Genomic DNA, 8,717 nt, shown 5'->3' with positions numbered 1-8,717 from the left:
TGCTATTTAAGAGTAGTAGTAACTTGCAATAGTTTTGACGTATTGGTTTGAGTAATGTTTGGACTATTGGTGCCAAGAGCTTGAGCCTATTTGTTATAGATGTCGTATTTTTGGAAATCCGTGTGTTTTTCAAAACCTAAAAATTAGTTGGGAACTCTAGCTGCTAAATTGATTGCTAACCTCTGGAGGGGTTGGAGTATATAGAGTACCCTCACGTTACCATGAGTCGAGGATTCGCAAGGATAACAAAACCCCCAAACACTCCTCCTCAGGGTACTTGTATCTTTATGAATTACCTAACTAGATAGAGAGTTACCGATAATTAGTGTATGAGTTCTTCGAACTAATGTGAGTATTCGATTGTTGGCACTTCCAACATCCATATTTTGCTAGCCTCTTCGATACTGTGCATTGCCCTTTCTCACATTGAGAGTTGGTGCAAACTCCGCCGGTGCATCCAAACCCATGACATGATATGCTCTGTCATATATAAGCCTCATTATATCTTTCCTCAAAACAGCCACCATACCTACCTATTAAGGCATTTCCATAGCCTTTCCGAGATACATTGCCATGCAACATCCATCATCTCATGACTTGATATTCATGTCATACATGCTTTTGCTTGATCATAGAGCCGCATAATAGTTGGGCCTTACCCCAATTATTGCTACATGACGCACTAGTATCATCACATATCCTGCTACACTAGTAGAGGCATATATTTGCATACATCATGATAGTTTTCACTTGTCTTTATGTTGAGTACTTCTTATAAAGTGTGATGATCTTCCTTTTATTCATCTAAAACATAGAGGGTTGTCCTTAAGTGAGGAAGAGATCCCAAAGAGGACAAACAAAAGATCCCAACGAGGACAAATGACAGATAAAAATAAAGAGCCAAAGAGGCCACAAGAAAATAAAATAAAGAAAAAAAGAAAAAAAGAAATAAAAAGAGAGAAGGGGGCAACACTACTATTCCTTTTGAAGATCCACACTCGTACTCAATTGCTATATTGGTACTACATAGAGATTATCATTCATGCATAACTATGCGGGGACCCTTACACTATTGAACTTGGTTTGCATATTTCAATGATGAGCCTCCTCAAATGAGCTCTAGGTCTTCATGAGCAAACAAGTTGGATGCAACCCCACTAGTTCCATCGGAGAGCTTACCTTAGCTCATATGTGCATCCGTTACATGGCAATCCCTACTCCTCACATCATATCTATCGTTTGGCTTTCTCTCGCCTATGGTTTTCCTCATTGATGTGAGCCTTTCACACCTTCTGTCTTCCTTCCCCATCATTATTCTATTTGCCATCCTAAGTGCCAACATATCTTGCTTACGCTCATCCATTGCATGAGTGCTCAAAGTCGAAAGGGAGAGGATCATTTTGACTTGTGCCAGACTAGTGGTCTCAGGATGAGTCAAAATAAGATTCTGAAGGAGACCAAGTGTGAAACTTTAGTAGATTGAGTTCTCAATTAAAAACATATTTTATGATCTCAACCCATCTCCCACTTCTTCCATGCAAACACCATTTGGAGACATTCGAGTCACGGACAGCGAGAGTTCTTGCACCTTTATGTTCTTACTTTGCTAATTTCAATACTAGATATAAACTCTTGCTTGTTATTGTCTTGACTTGAATTGCATATCTTACTTGCTTTACTTTGAAGTTCTTATATGTGTGTTAGCATGTCACCACAGGAATTATTGTGTTATCATTTATCTACTCGAGGACGAGCAGAAATTAAGCTTGGGGATGTTAATACGTCCCAAACGTATCTATAATTTCTGCTTGTTCCATGATCTTTTGGCTGTCATTGTTATATGTTTTGCAACACTTTTATATCATTTTACACCTATTTGGACTAACCTACTAACTCAGTGCACCGAGTGCCAGTTTCTGTCTGCTGATGTCTATTTTGCAGGGGCTTTTACCCAATTTTTCAAAGCCCCAGAAAATATATATAAAAAATCGGCGTAACAAAAGCTTCGAGATCACCAAAGATGAGCCAGAGGGGGGCCAGGGGCCGCCCAGGCGACCTGCAGGCGCGGCCTACCCCCCGGCCACACCAGGAGGCCGCCTAGGTGGGACTCCACCTCCTCCGATGCCCTCCTTTGGCCTATATTTAAAGTCCCGAGAGGAAACCCTTCGACAACTTCTAGAATCGCGAATTTCTCCATCGTTCCGCCGCCGCAGCGCTTTCGAGATGGGGAGCGTCAGGAGACCTCTTACCAGCACCCTGCCGAAGGGAGGATTGACCTCCGTGAGCTTCTTCACAACCATGGACGCTTCCCAGACGTTCCGTGAGTTGTCCTCCTTGGACCATGACTCCATAGCCAGTAGCTATGTGATGTCTTCTCTCCAATCTTGTGCTTAAATGGTTAGTCCTTGTCAGCTTCCCTACATGATCAAGGCATCTATGTAATTCTCTTGCTATTGCTATGGTCGGTTTGTTGGGATCCGATGGATTATGAGATTATGTTCAGATTGTTATGAGTTATATATTTGATTATCCTTTTATATTATGCTTCTTAGTGATTCATGCATGTTCTCCGTTGCTATTTATTGCTTTGGCCAAGTAGTAGATTGTAACTCCAAGAGGGAGCGTTATGCATGATTGTGGGTTCATGCCCCTCGATGTCTAGCTTGAGTGACAGAAACATGAGACTAGGGGATGTGTTCTTGCCACCAGGGAGAAAACAACGGTGATTGTAACCACGGTTGCAAGGATTGTTTACCTTACGCATAATTCGTTAATGGAGTTGTCTGTTGCTTTGAGTTTACACTTTGGGTGGGACTCGCAACTTAATACCGGAGAGATGTTCTGGATAGATATCTCAAGGTGGATGATTAGTAAGTAGATGCTGATGAATAAACGGTCCACTTGTCTTGGCGTACTGCCCATTACTATTGAACCTCTAACTATCAAGTAGCATAATTAGCATTGCGGTGCACTCATAGTTCTGTTAATTTCCCAACTATGATTTGTTTACCCAAGCGTAGTTATTTACCGTCTTTTGGGAGAGAGACATCACTAGTGAACATCATGTGACTCCGGTCCATATCACCACCATTGTTTACACCTCCATCATTTACCGCTTTCAATTACTTTTCCGTTGCACTCACTATTACCTTCCCGCTTGTGTTTTGATCCTTTGCAAACTACAAGGCCGGAGAGATTGACAACCTCTCTATACTCGTTGGGATCAAAGTTATTTGTTGTGTGTGCAGGTCCACGTCTTCTGCTGACCAGGACAGGAGACACCTACTTGTTGATCCTAGGAGTCCTCTTGGTTCGATAAACCTTAAAGTTCCCATGTGAGGTAAAACTTGCTGCTGACTACATCTCAACCTTCCACTTGGGGTAACCAACGAGGTGCGAGAAGCATATACATCATCTCGTCATCAGTGACATGGTGATTTTAGCGAGTTTGGGCCTCTCGCGGTGGATAACAACACTATGTCTCGTGCTCCGGAGAGGCTTTGCATAACTGTCATGAACATGAAGTTACATAGTGTTTTACAGAGAGAGAGAGGGGGAGAAAATATCTCCAAGCTAAGTCCTGAGACTAGAGAGAGCCAAGGGAGAAGAATGAATCAGTCGTGATCTATATGGTGGGGATGGCTTATATAGAGTGCGCCACCCCTTCACCTCCTATGTTACAATGTGGGGCATTGATGCCATGATGTCAGCTGATACGTCCATTTAGCATCATGCTTTCATGTTGATATTTATCGCTTTTTAGGCTATTATTACACTTCACGGTACAATACTTATGCCTTTTCTCTCTTATTTTGCAAGGTTTACATGAAGAGGGAAAATGCCGGCAGCTGGAATTCTGGCCTGAAAAAGGAGCAAGTTTGAGATACCTATTCTGCGCAACTCCAAAATCCGTGAAAATCAACGAGGATTTTTTTGGTATTTATAAAAAATATTGGGCGGAAGAAGTACCAGAGGGGCGCCAGCAGGAGACCACAAGCCTGCTAGACGCGGCCTCCCCCACCCCCCGGCCGTGCCTAGGGGGCTTGTGGGCTCCCAGCCGGCCCTCTGGCCCCCTCTTTTGCTAAAGAAGGGTTTCGTTCCAGAAAAAATCAGGAGGAGGCTTTTTGGAGGATTCGCCGCCGCCACGAGGCGGAACTTGAGCAGAACCAATCTAGAGCTCCGGCAGGACGATCCTGTCGGGGAAACTTCCCTCCCGGAGGGGGAAATCATCGCCATCGTCGTCACCAACACTCCTCTCATCGGAGGGGACTCATCACCATCAACATCTTCATCAGCACCATCTCATCTCCAAACCCTAGTTCATCTCTTGTAACCAATCACCGTCTCGCGAGTTTGATTGGTACTTGTAAGGTTGCTAGTAGTGTTAATTACTCTTTGTAGTTGATGCTAGTCGGATTACTTGGTGGAAGATTATATGTTCACATCTTTCATGCTATTCATTACCTCTCTGGTCATGAATATGATTATGCTTTGTGAGTAGTTACTTTTGTTCCTGAGAACATGGGATAAGTCATGTTATAAGTAGTCATGTGAATTTGGTATTCGTTCGATATTTTGATGTGTTGTATGTTGTTTTTCCTCTAGTGGTGTTATGTGAACATCGAGTACATAACACTTCACCATTATTTGGTCCTAGAGGAAGGCATTGGGAAGTAGTAAGTAGATGATGGGTTGCTAGAGTGACAGAAGCTTAAACCCTAGTTTATGCGTTGCTTCGTAAGGGGCTGATTTGGATCCACTAGTTTAATGCTATGGTTAGACTTTGTCTTAATTCTTCTATCGTAGTTGCAGATGCTTGCGAGAGGGGTTAATCATAAGTGGGATGCTTGTCCAAGTAAGGGCAGTACCCAAGCACCGGTCCACCCACATATCAAACTATCAAAGTAGCGAACGCGAATCATATGAACATGATGAAAACTAGCTTGACTGAAATTCCCATGTGTCCTTGGGAGCGTTTTACCTCCTATAAGAGTTTGTCCAGGCTTGTCCCTTGCTACAAAAGGGATTAGGCCACTTTGCTGGCTGCACCGTTGTTACCGTTGTTACTTGCTACTTGCTACGAATCATCTCACCACATAACTACTTGTTACTGATGATTTTAGTGCTTGCAGATATTACCTTGCTGAAAACCACTTGTCAGATCCTTCTGCTCCTCGTTGGGTTCGACACTCTTACTTATCGAAAGGACTACGATAGATCCCCTATACTTGTGGGTCATCATCATCCCACTACAAAACTGCACTATGAGGACGATGCTCCGATTGTCTTGCTGTCTGTTGATCCTTGCATATTCGAGTGAGTCGTACGACCGAGTCGTTGACTATTGTCCGAGTGGATAGGTTATACTCGTCCAAGTGGATAGGTTGTACTCGTCCGAGTGGATATGTTGTACTTGTATGAGTGGATAGGTTGTACTCATCCGAGTGGATAGTGTATACTTGTTTGGACCCACCTCATGTGTGGACCCCATGCTATTATGGTATTTCGACCCTTCATGGGCCTACCCGTTTTATGTATCCCCAACAACCCCCGGAACCTTCGGCACCCAGTACACTATTGGTAATGCCCGAAAACTTTCCGGTGACCAAAATAGGACTTCCCATATATATATATATATATATATATATATATATATATATATGTGTGTGTGTGTGTGTGTGTGTCTTTACCTTCAGACCATTCTAGAACTTCTCGTGATCCAGAATCTTATCCGGTACTCCAAACAACATTTGGTCACCAACGTACATATCACCATACTACTCCAGCATCACCGGATGTGAAGCGTGCGGACACTACGGGTTCGATAATAATGTAGACATGACCGAGGCACCTCTCTAGATAATAATCACTAGCGGGACCTGGATGCCCATATTGGTTCCTACATATTCCATGAAGATCTTCATCGGTCAAACCACGATGCCAATGATTCAATCAATCCCGTATGAAGTTCCTTTTGTCCAGCGGTCTCTTACTTGCCCGAGATTCAATCGTCGGTATCTCCATACCTAGTTTAATCTCATTACCGGCAAGTTTCTTTACTCTTTCAATAATACAAGATCCTGTGACTAACTCCTTAGTCACATTTCTTGCAAGGCTTGTTGTGATGTTGTATTACCGAGTGGGCCTAGAGATACCTCTACGTCATATAGAGTGACAAATCCGAGTCTCGGTCCATGCCAACCCAAAAAACACCCTCAAGATACGTGTAGAGCAGCTTTATGATCACCCAGTTATGTTGGGACATTTGATACACACAAGGCATTCTTTCAGTTTCACGGATATGCATGATCTCATGGTCTTAGGAATAGATACTTGACATGTAGAAGGCAATAGCAATAAACTTAGTGATACGTTCCTATGTTACGAAAATAGTTATGCGTCACTACATATTGTTTATATTTGATTTGTGAGTGAAATGATTAATGAAATCCTTTTCGGTTTCATTTTGAAAGCCCACTTCAATTTTGTTTTGCTGTGATCTCAAGTTTTAGTGAAATCTCTCAAATATTTCAAATTTGAGGGAACGAACATAACCCTCCAAGACAAGGGTATTTTTGTGAATATATTTGACCCATTTGAACTAGGGGTTTATTTTAAAAATATTTCAAATAGGAAATTACTCCATTTCAGCATTTTCTAAAAATATGTTTTAAAAATTATTATTTCGGCCGTGAAAAAATGTTAAACAGTTTCCATATTTTCTCCTTATAATTTTGATATATAATACTCCTATATTTGATGTATATTTTATTTCCCTTTTCTTTGTTTTCCTTTCCTATTTTTAATAAAAATGAAAAATAATTTTAATAGGAAAAATCGCGCGCCTTTATTAGTTAACCGCCATGGCCCATTTGGGAAGAATCGGCCCGAATCTCTCTCGAGCAGATTCGATCCCCTTTTCGGATCGGCCACCGACCCGAGCCGCGCCTCTCGTGCTCTCTCTACAAACCGGCCCCACCGCGTGACCGCACCTTTGTGTTGGCCGTCACCTTCCTTAACCTCCTCCTCTTTCCTTCACCAGAGCGAGCCACGGACCCGCGTCGATCTCCCTCTCACGTGCCTTATCCGCAACACCAAGCCCCCTATAAATACCCCCCGCTCCTTTTCGCCTCCGTTCCACCCCAAAACCATAAGAAACCCTTGCCAGAACACCGTGTCGTAACTCGCCGGAGTTCCCCCGCCACCCAAATCCCTCGAGTTCGTGTCGCTCCACACCGTCATCCCGAGCCCCACTCACATCGGAGATCAATGCCGAAGAGTCTCCGCCATTGACTCGGCTACTTCGCCGCCCTCGCCGACCACCGGAGCACCGTCCCCGAGCATCACCGAGCCTCGATTAGTGTCGAACTCGACGGACTTCTTCGACCGTCGATGTGAGCACTCCACCCTCTCCACCGTTCGATATGAGTAGACGGTCCACACTAGAAGTTCTAAACCCTGAACAGTTTTTTGTTAGTTTGTGACCGTTCAATCGTTAGCACCTGCATGAGCACGCTCGAGCCGAGTAGCAGAAGCCACGTAGCATGTTCAGTTTGGATTTTTTTTCTTTTATTTCTGTTTTAATTTTCTAAAACAAAATAGAGGCAGATTTTAGATTGTGAATGTCTCTTAGGATACTAGGAACTTTTAGTTGATTCTTTTTTGTGTGGTCACAAATATTATGAACTTTTAGCCAGTTCTTTTAGTTTTCGATTTTGAACTATTTAACTATTTGAAATTGAATTCATTGAAATTTTCTCAAAACACTAGAATTTGAATAACTCTAGTTTAAAAACATATTTTAGAGTGATTCGTTTTGCTACTGGTTTATGCCAGTTAGTTTTATGACCCTGTTTAATTTGGGAACTTTTAGGAGTTTTAAATTAAGGTTTTTAACAAAACAGAATGTGTTTCAGTTCTTTTTTACGATATTTGTTTTTCTTTTTGATTTAGTTTGTTTTTCATTTTGTTTTCTTTTAACTTGCTGATATATTCTTTCTATTTTCTGTTAGTTAGAATTAGGAGATATATTTTCTGTTAATAAACTAATTTTTATCGTTTTTCTCTTTGTTTTAGTAGGAAACATTATTTTCATCTTATGTAGTGTTTTATAATAGGTTTTAAATTAATTTCTTTAAGAAAAATTTAGGTGAAATACTTTCTCTTAATTTGATAAAACTTAATTTCATGTTCTCTTAAGATTTTATTAGTTGGAGAAAACTATTGTTATTTTGTTTTACTTTAGTAACAACTTTGCAATGAACTTTTGGAGAGATTATTTTGTTTGCTATTCTTTTCTTTTATTTTTTGTGGTATTGATTATTTTAGAATTATTAGTTTTCCTTGATGTTATTGTAAGTTGTGTAATGGTTATGCTTATTATGTGAATTGTTTGTTTCGTTAGATCATCCAGACTGCGAGGCTTGCTATTTAGAGTTACTTGAGTTCGAAGATCGTCAGCAAGGAAAGTTCACATTGATCATGCATTACCTATGATTTTATTGCATTAATGCAACCTTTTCCACCATTGCATGCAAAGTAGATAAATTGGAAACCTGGTTCTTGAGTAGTATCATGTGGTAGGCACCCCATAAACCCTTGTCACTTTGGCCCCAGGAAACGTTATTTTATTTTGATATACTTTTAGTAGACGGGGTTTGGTTGAGTGTTTATCATGAGAGTTGTGAGACATAATTAATTACCAAGACCTCAATACT

This window comes from Hordeum vulgare, chromosome 2H (assembly GCF_904849725.1).
Source record: "Hordeum vulgare subsp. vulgare chromosome 2H, MorexV3_pseudomolecules_assembly, whole genome shotgun sequence".
NCBI lineage: Eukaryota > Viridiplantae > Streptophyta > Magnoliopsida > Poales > Poaceae > Hordeum > Hordeum vulgare.
The sequence above is the reverse complement of the archived record's forward strand: the minus strand, read 5'-3'. Positions refer to the sequence as shown.